The 17,203-nt window shown below is 45.8% G+C and overlaps 1 protein-coding gene across 1 annotated transcript in view; it reads left to right on the forward strand.

The window, feature by feature from the left end:
* The window catches only part of KIF26B (kinesin family member 26B), a 569,059-nt gene that overhangs the window by 72,775 nt on the left and 479,081 nt on the right, over nucleotides 1-17,203 (forward strand). The gene's annotated exons all lie outside the window — the stretch shown is intronic.

Here is a 17,203-nt window from a genome sequence, read left to right on the forward strand (position 1 = left end):
GGGTACCTTCACTGAGTTTTGGCCAGTGCATTCGCCTGTGTAGCCCAAACCCATGTCAGGACAGAGGGCCTTTTACCATTGGCTTGGAAAATCCCCCTTAACTCCTCTCCAGGCAAGCCTTTCAGCCTCCTTTCCCCAGGAGGCAACTACTATTCTAATATTTTTTCCACCATAGAAAACAATTAGAACAGTGGTTCTCATAGTTTTGTTTGTTTTAGAATTGCATGTAAATGGAATAACAACAGATGTGCCCTTTGTTTGAGACTTCTTTCACTCCATAGCACAGCCGTTCTTAAGGTGTGTTCCGCAGACCTCTTGGGTTCTCCAACACTCCTTCCAGGGGTCCTATATGCCACAGCTATTTTCATTATAATTCTGAGACGTTTTTCTCCTCTACACTGTGCTGACATTTATGTAGATGGTGCAAAGGTAACGGTGGGTAAATTGAGGCAGTAGCACCAAACTGTACCTTTGTCATTGTGTTCTTCATCACTACCAACTTACAGAAAAAGGAGCCAGCATCACTTAAAAATGCCCTGGGTGAAGCAGAACAGATGTGAATCTTTTAAAATCTCAGCCCCTGAATACATATGCTTTTAATATTCTGTATGATGGCCAGGTGCGGTGGCTTACGCCTGTAATCCCAGCACTTTGGGAGGCTGAGGCGGGCAGATCACCTGAGGTCAGGAGTTCGAGACCAGCCTGACCAATATGGACAAACCCTGTCTCTACTAGAAATACAAAAATGAGCCGGGCATGGTGGCACATGCCTGTAATCCTAGCTACTGGGGAGGCTGAGGCAGGAGAATCGCTTGAACCTGGGAGGTGGAGGTTGCAGTGAGCCAAGATCGTGCCATTGCACTCCAGCCTGGGCAATAAAAACAAAACTCCATCTCAAAAAAAAAAAAAAAAAAATTCTGTATGATGTAATGGAAGGTACTCATAAAGCACTTCCACTCCACTACAGTAGCACGATTGTCTTCAGGGAGGGCATATACGCTGTTGCTGGAGTTGCCAGCCGAGCTAGCTGCTTTTTTCGTGGAACACCATTTTTACCTGGAAGAGCAACTGACCAGCGACTGTTATTCAGGTTTGCATGTGTGGCAGTGAACCTGTCACTTCAAGGGAAGTAACTGACAGCATTTGTTGCCATTGATAAAACTTGAACTTGCAAGTAAGAATTAGAATTTTTGAAAACTTGTATTTATCACCATGAACTTCATAGCTTCCCAGTAACTAACCATTTTTCTGACAAGATTGGTGGTGATATTGACATATGATTTAAAAACATATAATGACGTGCATCAACATTTGTAAGATATGCGTAACGCACTGAATACTTATTTTCTAAATGACTTGTTCAGGATATTATACAATTACACACAGGTAAACGTTCCATTCCAACTGTGACGTAGACCAATGGATTTCCATGTAGTGGAGTAGAAAAAGTGTATTGATATAGTTTCAGATTCCACATTGCGTCTAACCTTTAAGAAACTACCACTTTTAAAGTTTTGGTTTGTATCAAAGATGAATAGCCATAATTATCTGAAAAGGCTATTAAAATAGTTCTTCAAATTCCTACTGCATATCTGTGTGAGGTTGAGTTTTCTCCATGTACTCCAACCATGAAAACTTTCGGATGAGTTTCCAAGGTAGTGTACACCATTTTACACTTCTACCACAGTGTTTGAGGGTATAACAGCCATTTTACACAGTTACAACAGCGAAACCCACAATTTCAGAATTCATATGGATGAGATACTACTTGTCAAAAGAAGAGCCAGGGAGGATTTGAGGCGGCAGTAACCTTGGGTGTGGGAGTGCTGCATAGCCAGAGGTATACATGGTAAAGGGCCAGTTAAAACGCTGTTGTTTAAATCAAGGAGAGGGGTCCTGCGGGAGCTCTTGGCCATAGGAAACTATTTCCTGTAGTGTCCGTGTCTGTGGCTAACAACATGGCCACAGGCTGTATTTTCCTGTCCATTCTCTGTGTATCTAAGTCTGCTGAGGCTCCGGATTCCTGCAAAGAGCAGTCTGTGGCCCTCTGCAGGAGGACTAATGGAGAAAACATGCATAGGCTGCTTACACTGACTGTGTCAGAGAGGAGGAATGGGCCTATTGCTCCTGCCATCTAATGATTCCTATTGGGAGTCAATGACTCCTTTTCTGTGGGGCTCCCCTCACCCATCCACGTTTCTGGCCTTCCTTGCTAGGGGTTCTTCCCCTGGCTTCCAAGTCCTGTGCAGGTGGCTGGAGGCCAGAGAGGACTCATGTGGCTGTGATCAGAGGCATTCCCCCTTCCTCGGTCCATGGGGATGGGAGGGTTTAAGCCCGAGTTTATTTACCCTTAGCAAAACACAACTAGCTTTTATTATTATTATTATTTTAGGACTTGGGATAAAAAGGCCCATAAAAACCAGAGCATAAAACAGCTTTTACTGAGCAAACATCATGCTGATTTATTTGTGAGTAGAATCTGAACCATATGGTCTGGCTTCCCTTAAAATGCACACGGCGTTCAGGATTAAGGGAACAAACTCTTGGCAAATTTGTTTTGCGTTTCACGGAGCACATCATGTTAAAAACAAAATAGAACAATTGTTGAATGCTGACTGTGTGCATGAAATTGTGCTTAGTGGTTGATGTCCATGATCTCACTTCATCCTCACAACGATCCACGCAGTCAGCAGCGTTCCCCACAAGAAGCAGCAGCAGTGCTGAGCTCATGGCCCTCATGACCAGAAGGAAGTTCGGCAAAGTGGGGAAGATCAGGAATTCAGCGGGGAAGAGTTGTCCACCAGTGACAGCACTTCCACCTAAAGTCCCCTGATCGTGAAAGAGATGAAACTGCAAACGAGGACGTGAACTTGGGGCCTGTGGATCAGCTGGCCTTCTCGGGTTGCAGAGAGCCAACTGCATTGTCTTGTTGTCTTGTCCCAGTGGAGACTAAATGCTAAGTCTTTCTGACCATCAAGGCATGAGGTTTCTCTTTGCCGCATTTGTATTTGGACATCTCAGCCCTCAGTCTGTATTCTTGTGGAGGGTGCATCTCTCTCTCTTTTTTTTTTTTTTTGTAGACACAGTTTTGCTCTTAGTTGCCCAGGCTGGAGTGCAATGGCGCGATCTCGGCTCCGTGCAACCTCTTCCTCCCGGGTTCTAAGCGATTCTCCTGCCTCAGCCTCCTGAGTAGCTGGGATTACAGGCATGCACCACCATGCCCGGCTAATTTTGTATTTTTAGTAGAGACGGAGTTTCTCCATGTTGTCAGATTGGTCTTGAACTCCCGACCTCAGGTGATCCACCTGCCTCAGCCTCCCAAAGTGCTGGGATTATAGGCATGAGCCACCGCGCCTGGCCAGGTGCATCTCTTTGAGTTTGGGAGCGAAAAGAGTAGGATGGCAGAATCACGTGCTACCAGTCATGATCACGACGATGTTCATTCTGGTTCCTGGGCTTAAGCTTCTAATTTGCTGTAAGGAAGCTCAGTGGGCTTGCCCTTTGCCTCAGTAAAGCCAGCTTATTTCCACTTGTCTTCAGGTACCCTCCAGTGCCATGGCACTGCTTTTTCAGGTGGCATCTTTCAGATTCTTGAAAGACAGGCCGCTTGTTTCAAATGACCCACAGGGAATGGTGGGCCATTCACTCAATCCACCCCTAGCACGGGCCAGTTGTATGTCGTTTTTTGGCATTTTTGAGGAACAGCTGCCTTTTCAGTACCGGGTGACATTATTACCCAGATCCAGTTACGGAGAGGCGTGTGTGTCTGTCTGGTTGAGCTGAACCATGGGCAGATCAGAAAGGAAGGATGACTATCCCTTTGGTGGATTAAGCCAGGGTTTGCTTACCTGGAAGGTCCAGAAAGAAATTCCCCTTCCATCCACAGCCAGAGGATTTCAAGTCTATAATGTTGCTAAAATTAGCAGCAAAACAAAACTTCCCATGTGAGGTAGCACACGTTGATGGGGTCAGCCAGTGTGACATGGAAACCCATCGGCACCTCTGCATCTGGGCCTACGGCTGCGGCCTCCATCCTCTTCGCCATCATTGGCCTCTCGTTTCTTCCCACCCCTGTCACACAGCCCTTGCCCGTGGTTGTCTGCCATGTGGCTTCCTCACGGGCAGAGACACTGCCCTCTGAGCCTGCTCGCCGCTTTGCTCCGGAGTGTGGAATCCCAGCACTTTGGGAGGCCGAGGCGGGAGGACCATGAGGTCAGGAAATCGAGACCATCCTCTCTAACCCGGTGAAACCCCGTCTCTACTAAAAAATACAAACAACTAGCCAGGCGAGGTGGCGGCGCCTGTGGTCCCAGCTACTCGGGAGGCTGAGGCAGGAGAATGGCGTGAACCCGGGAGGCGGAGCTTGCAGTGAACCGAGATCGCGCCACTGCACTCCAGCCTGGGCGACAGAGCGAGACTCCATCTCAAAAACAAAACCAAAAAACAAAACTTGTCATGATAGGAGAAGGGAAGAACACAGTTACAGTTTTAGCCTCACTGTTTCCTGAGCCACTAAATGTATCAGACTGTTACATTGGGTTATTTTCCAAAAACCTTTTGGTTGTCATTTAAAAAAACACTCTGAGACTGGGCGCAGTGGCTCACGCCTGTGATTCCGGCACTTTAAGAGGCTGAGGTCGGGGCCGGGCGCGGTGGCTCAAGCCTGTAATCCCAGCACTGTGGGAGGCCGAGACGGGCGGATCACGAGGTCAGGAGATCGAGACCATCCTGGCTAACACGGTGAAACCCCGTCTCTACTAAAAATACAAAAAAAAAAAACTAGCCGGGCGAGGTGGCGGCCGCCTGTAGTCCCAGCTACTCCGGAGGCTGAGGCAGGAGAATGGCGTAAACCCGGGAGGCGGAGCTTGCAGTGAGCTGAGATCTGGCCACTGCACTCCAGCCTGGGCGACAGAGCGAGACTCCGTCTCAAAAAAAAAAAAAAAAAAAAAAAAGAGGCTGAGGTGGGTGGATCACCTGATGTCAGGAGTTTGAGACCAGCCTGGCCAACATGGTGAAACTCCATCTCTACTAAAAATACAAAAAATTAGCAGGGCGTGGTGGCAGGTGCCTGTAATCCCAGCTACTTAGGAGGCTGAGGCAGGAGAATGGCTTGAACCCGGGAGGTGGAGGTTGCAGTGAGCCCAGGTTGCACCTCTGCACTCCAGCCTGGGCAACAAGAGCGGAACTCTGCCTCAGAACAAAACACAACACACTGTGGCTATATTTATTCGTGGAAACAATGATATAACATTCTTAGACCTGCCTTCAAAGGCCCCCTGTATCAATAGGGTCCCATGCATGCCACTTGTAACATGGATTCTGCAGCACATTGGGACACCAGGAAGCCTTCTCCGTTCACTCTCCCTTGCTCTCCCTATTGCTCTAGCACCTCCTGAGGGAGCCCTCTTTCAGGAGCTTTGATCATTCCCTGCACTTGTGCATTTCCATAACTAGCACCACCTTTGTATCTAGATGTTTGCATGCAAGGGGCATCTCCAGGTATCTTCCCATGTGTCCTTAGTTGCCCAGGTGGGTGGATCACCTGAGGTCAGGAGTTTGAGGCCAGCCTGACCAACATGGAGAAACCCCATCTCTACTAATAATACAAAGTTAGCTGGGCGTGGAGGCGTATGCCTGTAATCCCACCTACTCGGGAGGCTGAGGCAGGAGAATTGCTTGAACCTGGTAGGTGGAGGTTGCAGTGAGCCAAGATCTCACCACTGCACTCTAGCCTGGGCAACAAGAGCAAAAACTTCATCTAAAAAAAAAAAAAAAAAAGAGAAACAAAAGACAGTTTCCCCAGTTGTAAGTAGGACTAGAGGAAAGAGTGATAATAATGTTGGTAACGATAAAATACAATTACTGAGTGCTTACCGTGTGTAGGAGATATACTTAGTAATTTACATGCGTTATCTCACTTAATCTTTGCAGTAATCCCAGGAGATAATGTTACCCTCATTTTGCAGCTGAAATGTAGCAAAGTTGCTTCCCTGCTGGAGGTGACACACCCAGTAGTGATGGACTAGAGGCGGAAACCTCGGAAACCTCGCTTTGCCTAACTGGAGTTCATTCTCCAATCGCCGCATGGTGCTGTGTCCTAATAGTAGCCTGATGGCTTTAACAAGAGAAAATAAGGTTACCTTCCAGCTAGAGGGATTTATTATTATTATAATTATTGTATTTATTTATTTTGAGACAGGGCCTACTTCTGTTTCCCAGGCTGGAGTGCAATGATGCAATCTTGGCTCACTGCAGCCTCCGCCTCCCAGGTTCAAGTGATTCACACGTCTCAGCCTCCCTAGTAGGTCGGACTACAGGCACGTGCCACGATATCTGGCTAATTATTTTTTAAATTTTGTTTTAGTAGAGTCAGGGTTTTACCATGTTGGCTAGGCTGGTCTAGAACTCCTGACCTCATGTAATCCACTCACCTCGGTTTCCCAAAGTGCTGGGATTACAAGCGTGAGCCACCGCGCCCTGCCGGATTTATCTTACCTGTGTCTCTCTGACAGGATATATTGTCAAACTCCCAAACCATATTTTTAGGGAGGTTGCAAATTTTGCTTCCAAATGATCTTGTAAGAGCAGAATATTCTCTGCCTAGAGTCATGAGGGTACAGTTTCTAAAAGAGGTACATTGTAGTTCAAACTCCCGCAGGTAGGGAGCCGTGACTTACTAACTTTCCACTTTGAAACATTTGCGGGGAAAAGCAGAGCTAGACGCTACAGCAAAATCCCGGCTGCCCATCAGCAGCTGATAGTACCCAGTACCTTTTGTCTTGGCCGTCCTGTTGTTCCTTAATCTGATGTATACTTACTATGTTTAATCTGTCCTTCATCTGAGGTATACGTACTGTGTTTAATCTGTCCTTCATCTGATGTATACTTACTGTGTTTAATCTGTCCTTCATCTGATGTATACTTACTGTGTTTGAGTTTATTTTCCTAATGTTTTTAGCCTCATCCTATTCCCATAAGTGACAGGCACTGTAACTGTTGAAGGTACTGGTTAAAAGCAGTGTTTGATTATTTCGTAAGCAAAGTAATACTTTGGATTAAAACAAAGGGACTGTCATCTGAATCTTAATTTCTGTTATTTTCCAAATTTCTTTATTCATTCTCTTGTTGATGTATATGAAGATGAACAAAGAGAGCAAATAAAACCACTCAGAGGCCGGGCTGGGTGGCTCACGCCTGTAATCCCAGCACTTTGGGAGGCCAAGATGGGCGGATCATGAGGTCAGGAGTTCGAGATCAGCCTGGCCAACATGGTGAAACCCCATCTGTACTAAAAATACAAAAATTTAGCCTGGTGTGGTGACAGGCGCCTGTAATTCCAGCTACTTGGGAGGCTGAGGCAGGAGAATTGCTTGATCCCAGGAGGCAGAGGTTGCAGTGAGCCGAGTTCGTGCCACTGTGCTCCAGCCTGGGTGACAGAGCAAGACTTTGTCTAAAAAATAAATAAATAAATAAATAAAACTACAATCCAAGAATACTTTACGGAAAAAAGAAGATGTGACTCTACATATTAAAAGTTTCTACATGTATCTGGGAAAATTGCCCCAGAGTGCTTAAATTCTAGATGTATCCCCATAAACTTTGTGGTTAAAAGATGAGGGAGAAGGAGGAAGATGAGGAGGAAGAGGAGGAAGAAAACAAACCTCTGGGCCTCCAGTCAAAAATACCAAGTCACTTAAAAAGAAAAAAAAATTAGATTGGCATCAGACTTATCAACAGCTGCGTGCAAAGCAAGACAAGGATGGAACAATGTTTTCAAGAAAGGTAAGGACTGTATGAATCAAGGATTTTAAATCCATCCCATCTGTCTTTCAAGTATCAAAGTTATAGAAAAAAAAGTTTTAATCCTACAAGAACTCAGGGACTACTGTCCTAACAACTCCTTCCCAAAGAATATGCCAGAGGGTTGGCACCATCAAACAGAGAGAAGACTAAGGAAATTTGTCAAAATAACTGGTGGTTTGAACAAAAGATGCAAAACTACTTTGAAAGAGGGCTTCATGTTTTAGAGATTAATTGGACGTTTCCATCCATAAGATCCTTGCCAAGAAAGTTTGAGTAAATAAACAATGGAACTAGACTGCGATGTTTTCACCAAATCCAGAATCTCTGAAGAGATTAGGATATGGCTTTGGCAGCTCTAGATGCCGAATTTGTAAAGCAAGAGAAGGGAAAAAGTGCAAGTAATTAATTAATGGAGCTTTGAAAAGACCTGAAGCAGGACAGTCGGGAGTAGATGAAAGGGTTTTCTAAGAAAAGAGGTAGAAATGTGGAATTTGGTAAATTTTATTGAGAAGGCACCCAAGTAGATTTAGGCTTGTAACTCTTACAAACATCAAAAATGTTTTATTATATTAAAGAGCTAATACTCCTTAATTATGACTTCATTATTTATGGTATAGAGAATATCTGGATGCACTATTTACCTCCTTTTGTTCCTACCTAGAAATGGTAGCAAATACATGTGGTTTCATTTCTTTTCTCTTTTTTTTTTGAGATGGAGTTTTGCTCTTGTTGCCTAGGCAGGTGTACAGTGGCGCGATCTCAGCTCCACAACCTCTGCCTCCCAGGTTCAAGTGATTCTCCTGTCTTAGCCTCCCGAGTAGCTGGGATCACAGGCATGAGCCACCATGCCTGGCTAATTTTGTATTTTTTAGTAGAGATGGAGTTTCTCCGTGTTGGTTAGGCTGGTCTTGAACTCCTGACCTCAGGTGATCTGCCCGCCTAGGTGTCCCACAGTGCTGGGATTAGAGGCATGAGCCACCGCGCCCGGCGGTTTCATTCCTTTCCTCCAAAGTCACGTTGCACGTCAATATGTGATTTGGCAATGGTTCTCATTTTCACTGAGCCCCAGTGAAGCCTCAGAATTCTACTCAACATAGCACACGAGGCAGCCGTTACTACTCTATCTGCATTTGTTGTAAGTTGAAATAGATTTGCTATCCCTGCCCTAATTGTAGGGTCTGTAGTCTGATTACTTGGCACCGTCATCTCACTTGTGGAGACTAACGGGATTACAGACACACTTTCTCAGCAAGCGTTGATTAGTCACTGAGTAAATGACAAACACTGTATGAGGCCCTGGACATAACAAAATGATTAGGACACATTCCCATCCTCCAAGAGGCTCACAGGGCCCAGAAGGGAGTGAAGATTCTGTAGAATTTGCCTTGTGAATGTGTTACTCCTTAAGTTATATTGAGCTTTGCAGTGATCAAGAAATATTCTACTTTGTAGAAAGATCATGGAATCACATAGACCTCAAGTTTTAGGCATGGCAAAACTTTATGCACAATTTCTTATGTAAAGTGATTCTTTCTGTCCTCATCCTTAGTACCTTGCTACTCAAAACGTGACCTGAGGACCAGTGGAAAGACATTACCTGGGTATTTGTTAGAAAATGCAGAATTCCAGTCTCATCTCAGATCTCTTGAAACATAATTCTCATTGTATGACGAAACCCAGGTGACTTGTACGTACATAAAAGTTTGAGAAAAGTGTCCAGCTAGAACAAGGTCGATTTCCACCTGCCACTTTTTTTTCTCCCTACCACACTTAAAAAAATCTCTTAACCACAGACACATATTCCAAATATCATTTTCTCTCTTTGCCATAATTTTCTTGTAGAGATACTATTATAACATGGGAACACTATTAGTACCTGTCCTGTCTGATGAGAGTGAGCATTTACTGAGATCACGCATCTGTGGTGCTCAGTAGAGCGCCTGGCTTCATAAATAAATGTTATTTTGTGAGTGATTTACGTGATACTAGTTTAAAGGAAAATCAGGACTTAGAAATAATGTTTCGGGCAGGGTGCGGTGGCTCACACCTGTAATCCCAGCACTTTGGGAGGCTGAGGCAGGTGGATCACCTGAGGTCAGGAGTTTGAGACTCCAGCCTGGCCAACATGGTAAAACCCCATCTCTACAAAAAATACAAAAATTAGATGGGCATGGTGGCGGGCGCCTGTAATCCCAGGTACTTGGGAGGCTGAGGCAGGAAAATTGCTCGAACCTGGGAGGTGGAGGTTGCAATGAGCCAAGATCGTGCCACTGTACTCCAGCTTGGACTTCAGAGTGAGACTCCCTCTTGAAAAAAAAAAAAAGAAAAAAGAAATTTCGACACACCTGGCCTGTTCTCAGTGGAGGAAATTCTGAATTTTTTAGTTGTTGGACCCTTTTTTTGATGTTTAAGTAAATACCCAATAAAATGGTATCTAACGTTTTAGATACCCCTGCCGGGCTGGGTGGTACCCATACTTGTACCTTGCACACACACACACACACACGTTGCACACCTGTCAGGGGGCACAGCCCCAGGTGAGCCTGAGTGCTGTGCTTGCCTCGTGGGGCGCTCCATGGAGATGGGTCTCCCAGGCCTCAGGGCTCCCTGGGTGCACCTCCCGTTTCTGCGTGCCGGAAGAGATGGCTACGGGGGACCAGGCCGGAGAACTTTCCCAGCATGGTGAGGCGTGCTAGTGAGACAGCAGTGTTTCCTGGGTTACATGTGGGAAGGACTGGGTTGGAGATGGGCCGGCAATTTGGCCTCCTGACTTGGGGTGCTCCAGTCTGCAGCTGGAAGTTCTTCCTGGGGGCTTGCAAAGAGGAAGAGCAAGGAGAAGGACACTGATTTATTCAGCCGGGAATTTGCTTGGTTTGACTGAAAGCCTTTGACTTGCATGAGCTCAGCAGGGGAGCGCCTTTTCCAGGCCTTGCAACACCAGCCTGCTATTAAGCGTTTCTAAGAGAATAAAAGCCTGTTGTGTTAAAAGGACTTGCCCTCCACCAGCAGCAGCGGGCCCATTAGCCAATCTGTTGGACACCCGGTGGCACACAGGCTGGCTCTGCAGGAGGTCATCCTGGCCTCCCGCCCCTGTGTCTTTCAGAAGGCAGAGTCTGTGGGAGAGATCTACTTCCCCATCCTCCTGCCTGGTGGAGCTGAGAGTGTCAACCGACACTGTCCTTTGGCCTCCCTCCTCCTCTGTCCGTACTGCACTGGGTTTAGCTGCCTATGGAGGGGCTCCACGTACCTTCCTTTGTAGAACTGATGTGTTCAGGAAAATCTTTGAGTATGTTAGATTTGTATAAATTAGGTCATTACTGTCTTGCTTTAAGGTTATACTTCAAAGGCCATAGTTAATTAAAGGTAGGTGTCCTTTGTCATTCAAAGTGAACATTTATGTCAGTTCAATAATATTTGCTTTTTAATTTCTGTTAAGAAATATGGGTTGGGTGCGGTGGCTCATGCTTGTAATTCCAGTGCTTTGAGAGGCTAAGGTAGGAGGATGGCTTGAGGCCACGAGTTCCAGACCAGAGCCTGGGCAACATGGCAAGATCCTATCTCTAAAAAAAGAAAAAAATGAGCCAGGTGTGGTGGCATTCACCTTTAACTCTAGCTACTCAGGAGGCAGAGGTGTGAGGATCGCTTGAGCCTAGGAGTTTGAGGTTGCAGTGAGCTGTGGTCACACCACTGCACTCGAACTTGGGTGACAGAGACTCTGGAAACAAAGAAAAGAAAAGAAAGAGAGAGATGGAGGGAGAGAGGAAGGGAGAAAGGAAGGGTTCAGAATATAGAAGGAAGGAAGGAAAGGAGGGAGGGAGGAAGGGAAGAAGGGTCTAAAATGTAGATAGAAAGGAAAAGTCTGCAGAAAACTGGAGTAAAGTCTAAAGCTCCTGAAGTAGTCAGTGTGCTAAGCAGGAACAGTGTGTACAATTTTAAGACATGACAGTGAAATACCGGGTTTGTCATTTGGATAAGTTTTTGAGTAGTTAAAATAAAGAGTGCTTATCGCCTTCCCAAAACAGCCCACCACTGTAAGCTGCTTGTACACACTGCATCACTTATTGTTGTTATTATTTTTTTTGAGACAGAGTCTTACTCTGTCACCCAGGCTGGAGTACAGTGTCATGATCTTGGCTCACTGCAACCTCCACCTCCTGGATTCAAGTGATTCTCCTGCCTCAGCCTCCTGAGTAGCTGGGAGTAGAGGTGTGTGCCACCATGCCTGGCTAATTTTTATATTTTTAGTAGAAACGGGGTTTCACCATGCTGGCCAGGTTGGTCTCGAACTCCTGACCTTGTGGTCTGCCCACCTTGGCCTCCCAAAATGCTGGGATTACAGACGTGAGCCTCTGGCATCACTTATGTTTTAATGAACAAGGTGTATACAGGTAAGAAAGTTAAGCATGTAAATGCCAAGTTCATGTCTTGGTTCTATCATTTACCAGCCATGGGGCTTTCGGCAAGTTAGTTTTAACCTCACTCAGCCTCAACATCTTCAACTCTAAAATGGGAATAAATGTTGCCTCCATCATAGATTGACTGGGAAAAATAAAGGATATGGCATATAAAATGGCTTAACACAGTGCCAGGGACGTAACTGACAATCAATATTATAATTTTTAATATGTGAACTGTAGGATTTTTATTATTTAAAAGAACTTTTAAGTGCATTTCTTATAAACCTATAATGTTAGTAATGTTATGAATGAAATTTGTTTTGTAAGTTTGAAGTTTGGTATATTGTATTTTCTTGAAGCAAATTTTATAATGCACGTGACTTGATTTTCCTTGTCCTTTCTTATTTTTGGTAAGAATATCTAAACCTGAAAACAATGGAGTGTAGAAATAAAAGTACACGATGCAGAATCCAAGAATGCTAATGCTCGGGGAAAGGAACACTGAGTGTGCGCAGCTGGGAGCCCCGTGGGGGCTGGGATTTGCTCACCACTCTATCCCCACGGCAGAACACCATGGGTGGCATACAGTAGGTGCCTAATCAGTATGTATTGCTTGAATAAATGAATGAGACCACATAGCCCAACATCTTCATTTTGCAGATGGAAACATAAGGCACAGAGAAGTGAAGTGACTTATCTAAAATTACTTAAGGCAGATCTGGGACTCAGTCTCTGGTCCATGTGATCACAAATGCTTCTAAGGCTCACAAAACAGCAGAATTCCTGTGCAATGAAGATCGTGGTGTCTTAAGCAACACACTGGCTGGCTGGTTGGCTCCCTTTCTCCCTCCCTCCTCTGCTCCCTCTTCTTCTCCTTCCCTTCTTTCTTCCTCCCATTCCTGCCCATTGCCCCTGGTGGTGTGTCCTTTGCTAAACGAGAGCTGGACCAGGTGTACCTACAACTCTGTCTCATACCATGCACCTCTAAAGTCCATCTTTAGACTACGACGTAGAGCAGATGTGAATGTTGAACCTCCCTTCTCTCTGGACATATGACATCATCTTATGTCTCTGTTAGCTAGCTGCCCTCCTGCCACCCATTTCAAGGCACCTTGGCTCCTGGAAGCCATGTGGATGGAGTTTTTATAACAGGGGAAAGGGTTCCTCCAGTACCCAGGAAGCCTTGGGTGGGTGATGGTCCCTGTGGTCACCCAGCCGTGGTAAGGCCTGCTTCCCTAGCTTAGCAAAACGGTACCCTGCTGGAGGGTGATGCTGCAGCTGGGACCCCAGGGGTCGATGAGCATCATGGCAAAAAAGCCTTTATAGGACCTCCCACTTTACTACTTCCAGCCTTTTGGAAACAAACACATTTCCTTCCATTCTTTGCTGGCAACACTGTCTTTTGTACGGACTGTATTTGTTTGGATTAATCCAGGGAGTCTGCAAATTTTTGTCCAAATAAGAATATTGTAGCTGGGTGCAGTGGCCCACACCTGTAATCCTAGCACTTTGGGAGGCCAAGGTGTGAAGGTTGTTCAGAGCCAGCCTGGGCAACATGGTGAGACCTCATCTCTACTAAGTAAATACGTAAAAATTAACCAGGCATGGTAACACGTGCCTATAGTCCCAGCTACTTGGGAGGCTGAGATGGGAGGATCACTTGAGCCCAGGAGGTCGAGGCTGCGGTGAGCCATGATTACACACTGCACTGCAGCTGGGCAACAGAGCAAGACCCTGCCTCAAAAAAAAAAAAAATGTTGTTATTTGGCCAGGCATGTGGGCTCATGCCTGTAATCCCAGCACTTTGGGAGGCCAAGGCAGGCAGATCACCTGAGGTCAGTAGTTCAAGACCAGACTGACCAACATGGTGAGACCCCGTCTACTAAAAAAATACAAAAATTAGCTGGGCATGGTGGCAGGCACCTGTAATCCCAACTACTCAGGAGGTTGAGGCACAAGAATCACTTGAACCCAAGAGGCAGAAGTTGCAGTGAGCCGAGATTGCACCACTGCACTCCAACCTGGATGACAGAGTGAAACTCCACCTAAAAAAAAAAAAAAAAAAAAGTCATTTGAGAATCACAAAACTCTGGTCTTTTTAAACATAAGAGTCATGTAGAGCAGTGCTTCTCAAACTGTATGTGATGAAGGACCAGTTTTTAAACCTTCCATATATTGTGTTGCAGATCAACATAGCCATCAAAGACAATAAAAATGAATAGAAAGATGGAAAAAAATTCCAAACCCAAAAGACATTAAAATGTCCTGAATTTTTTTTTTTATTACTAAGAGCGATTGGGCTGGTCATGATGGCTCACACCTGTAATCCCAGCACTTTGGGAGGCCAAGGCGGGCAGATCACTTGAGGTCAGGAGTTCGAGACCAGCCTGCCCAACATGGCGAAACCCCGTCTCTACTAAAAATACAAAAAATTAGCCAGGCGTGGTGGCGGGTGCCTGTAATCCAAGCTACTCGGGAGGCTGAGGCAGGAGAATTGCTTGAACCTGGGAGGCGGAGGTTGCAGTGAGCTGAGATGGCATCATTGCACTCCAGCCTGGGCAACAAGAGCAAAACTGTCTCAAAAAACAAAACAAAAAACTCCAATTGATATAAAATTATACATATTTCTGCAAAAAATTCTAAATGCTTACTCTCAGTTTCTGCACTTCCTTCTGGGTTTTGGTAGCAAACTCTCGGTAGACCTGACTTTGAGGAGCCCTTGATTTGGAGACGTGGTTTCTTACATCTAATTTTGTTTTCCACCATCTACTGCAAGAGTTATATTTTCTGCCTCACATCGCTGTCCTTCTCCCAGCCCATTCATTTTACTTCCCCTCTCAGAATGGCCTGTGTAATGGGAGGCCCAAGACATTCAGTGGAAGATGGACATGGGCAGGAGTTAATGCGTCCTCCAGAGAATGCCTCCATGTTCTTCTGTCATCCGTGCAGATATCAGGCTGCAGTCCTGCCGAAAATGATGATGTTGCACAAGGTGAAGAAGCAGATATCGACATGAGGCCAATAAAAAAGGTCATGAGCCAATAAAAATGACCCTCTGATTCACTTTCCAGAAGAGCTACATTTTAATGATTTACTAGAAAGTGGATTCTTTCTTTGCATCAATTTTTATCAACAACTTAAAGGAAATGCCATTAATAGATGAAGAACATATTTTTGATTCATTGACTAGGATTATGGTTAGTAAAATGATTTTCTTTTGTTTGGGTTTTGTTGTTGTTGTTTTTTTTTTGAGACAGAGTCTCTCTGTGTTGCCCAGGCTGGAGTACAATGGCATGATCTCAGCTCACTGCAACCTTCGCCTCCCAGGTTCAAGCAATTCTCCTGCTTCAGCCTCCATAGAAGATGGGATTACAGGCGCCTGCCACCACGACTGGCTAATTTTTTGTATTGTTAGTAGAGATGGGTTTTCATCATGTTGGGCAGGCTGGTCTCGAACTCCTGACCTCAGGTGTTCTGGCCTCCCAGAATGTTGGGATTACAGGCATGAACCATGGTGTCCCGACCAGTAAAATGATTTTCTGAATGTTTTAGTGTTTTTCCTTCCAAAAGTTGTCTTTCCTGACAATATATTTTTATTTTACTATATAAAGAGTCACTTTCCGGCCAGGTGTGGTGACTCACGCCTGTAATCCCAGCACTTTGGGAGGCCGAGGCGGGCAGATCACTTGAGGTCAGGAGATCGAGACCAGCCTGGGAAATATGGAGAAACTCTACTAAAAATATAAAAATTAGCCGAGTGTCGTGGCGCCCACCTGTAGTCCCGGTTACTAAGGAGGCTGAGGCATGAGAATTGCTTGAACCTGGGAGGTGGAGGCTGCAGCGAGTCAAGATTGTGCCACTGCATTCCAGCCTGGGCAACAGAGACTCTTGTCTCAAAAAAAAAAAAGAGTCATTTCCCGTGAAAACCACATGGTCTTCCTGCATCCCTAGGGGTTATTCTGGTGCTTAACGACTTCCTGAGTCCACTTTCGCAGCTTCCATGGCCACATTCACTTTATTTTTCTCTTCTTAGGGGAGGGAAAAGGCAGGGCACAGTGGCTGTAATTTGTAGAGTTGGGTTGATCAGTTACACCTGCGTGTACATACCTCGGTGTGGGAATGTCTGAAAATGGTAACTTTGGGTTTGTAGCATTTGTTTTCCATTTCGTAAGTCCTAGAATTTTAAAGTCTTGCATTTTTGGCTTGTTTAGAGGAAGCTGCATATACACATACATGTACAGACACACGGGTGTGTATAGGATGTGTAGAAATACTACTGCCCTCAGACTCTTGTGACATTGTATTTCATCTTTTTTCTTCTAGGGACAATTTCTAAAAGGTAGGAGGGGGCTCGTGATATATTAACATTTCTACCGAAAGCCCTGTTAGGGCTGGAGGGGAGACAGCAGAGAAGAGCAACAAGGGAAGTTTTAGTGAGATATAGCCATATCCAAAAAGCAACAATGCGTTTAGAGAAGCTGGGAGAGGCAGGAGATGCTGCTGTGGGAGGAAGCTGGGAGGCTACAGGGACCTGCCAGAGGGAGGCTGGAGGCTGTGGGCCAGGTGGTTCGGGGAGGCTGGAGGAAGGTGAGAACTGGCCTGGGAGAGAGCCTGAAGTGACTTGGAGAACCAGGTGGTCCGGGGAGGCCGGAGGAAGGTGAGAACTGGCCTGGGAGAGAGCCTGAAGTGACTTGGAGAACCAGGTGGTCCGGGAAGGCCGGAGGAAGGTGAGAACTGGCCTGGGAGAGAGCCTGAAGTGACTTGGAGAACCAGGTGGTCCGGGGAGGCCGGAGAAAGGTGAGAACTGGCCTGGGAGAGAGCCTGAAGTGACTTGGAGAACCAGGTGGAAAGAAACTTGCTTCCTCTGTGCCCTGAGCTCAAAGACAGAGGACTCTGGCCTGGCCCAATGTTCCTGCCCCCACAGTCCCTGCCCAGGGCTCATGGATCTCCACCTTTTCCTACCCTTGGGTGTCACAGGGCCTGGGGATTGGGAAACAGAGTAT

This window comes from Chlorocebus sabaeus, chromosome 25, assembly GCF_047675955.1.
Source record: "Chlorocebus sabaeus isolate Y175 chromosome 25, mChlSab1.0.hap1, whole genome shotgun sequence".
Lineage (NCBI taxonomy): Eukaryota > Metazoa > Chordata > Mammalia > Primates > Cercopithecidae > Chlorocebus > Chlorocebus sabaeus.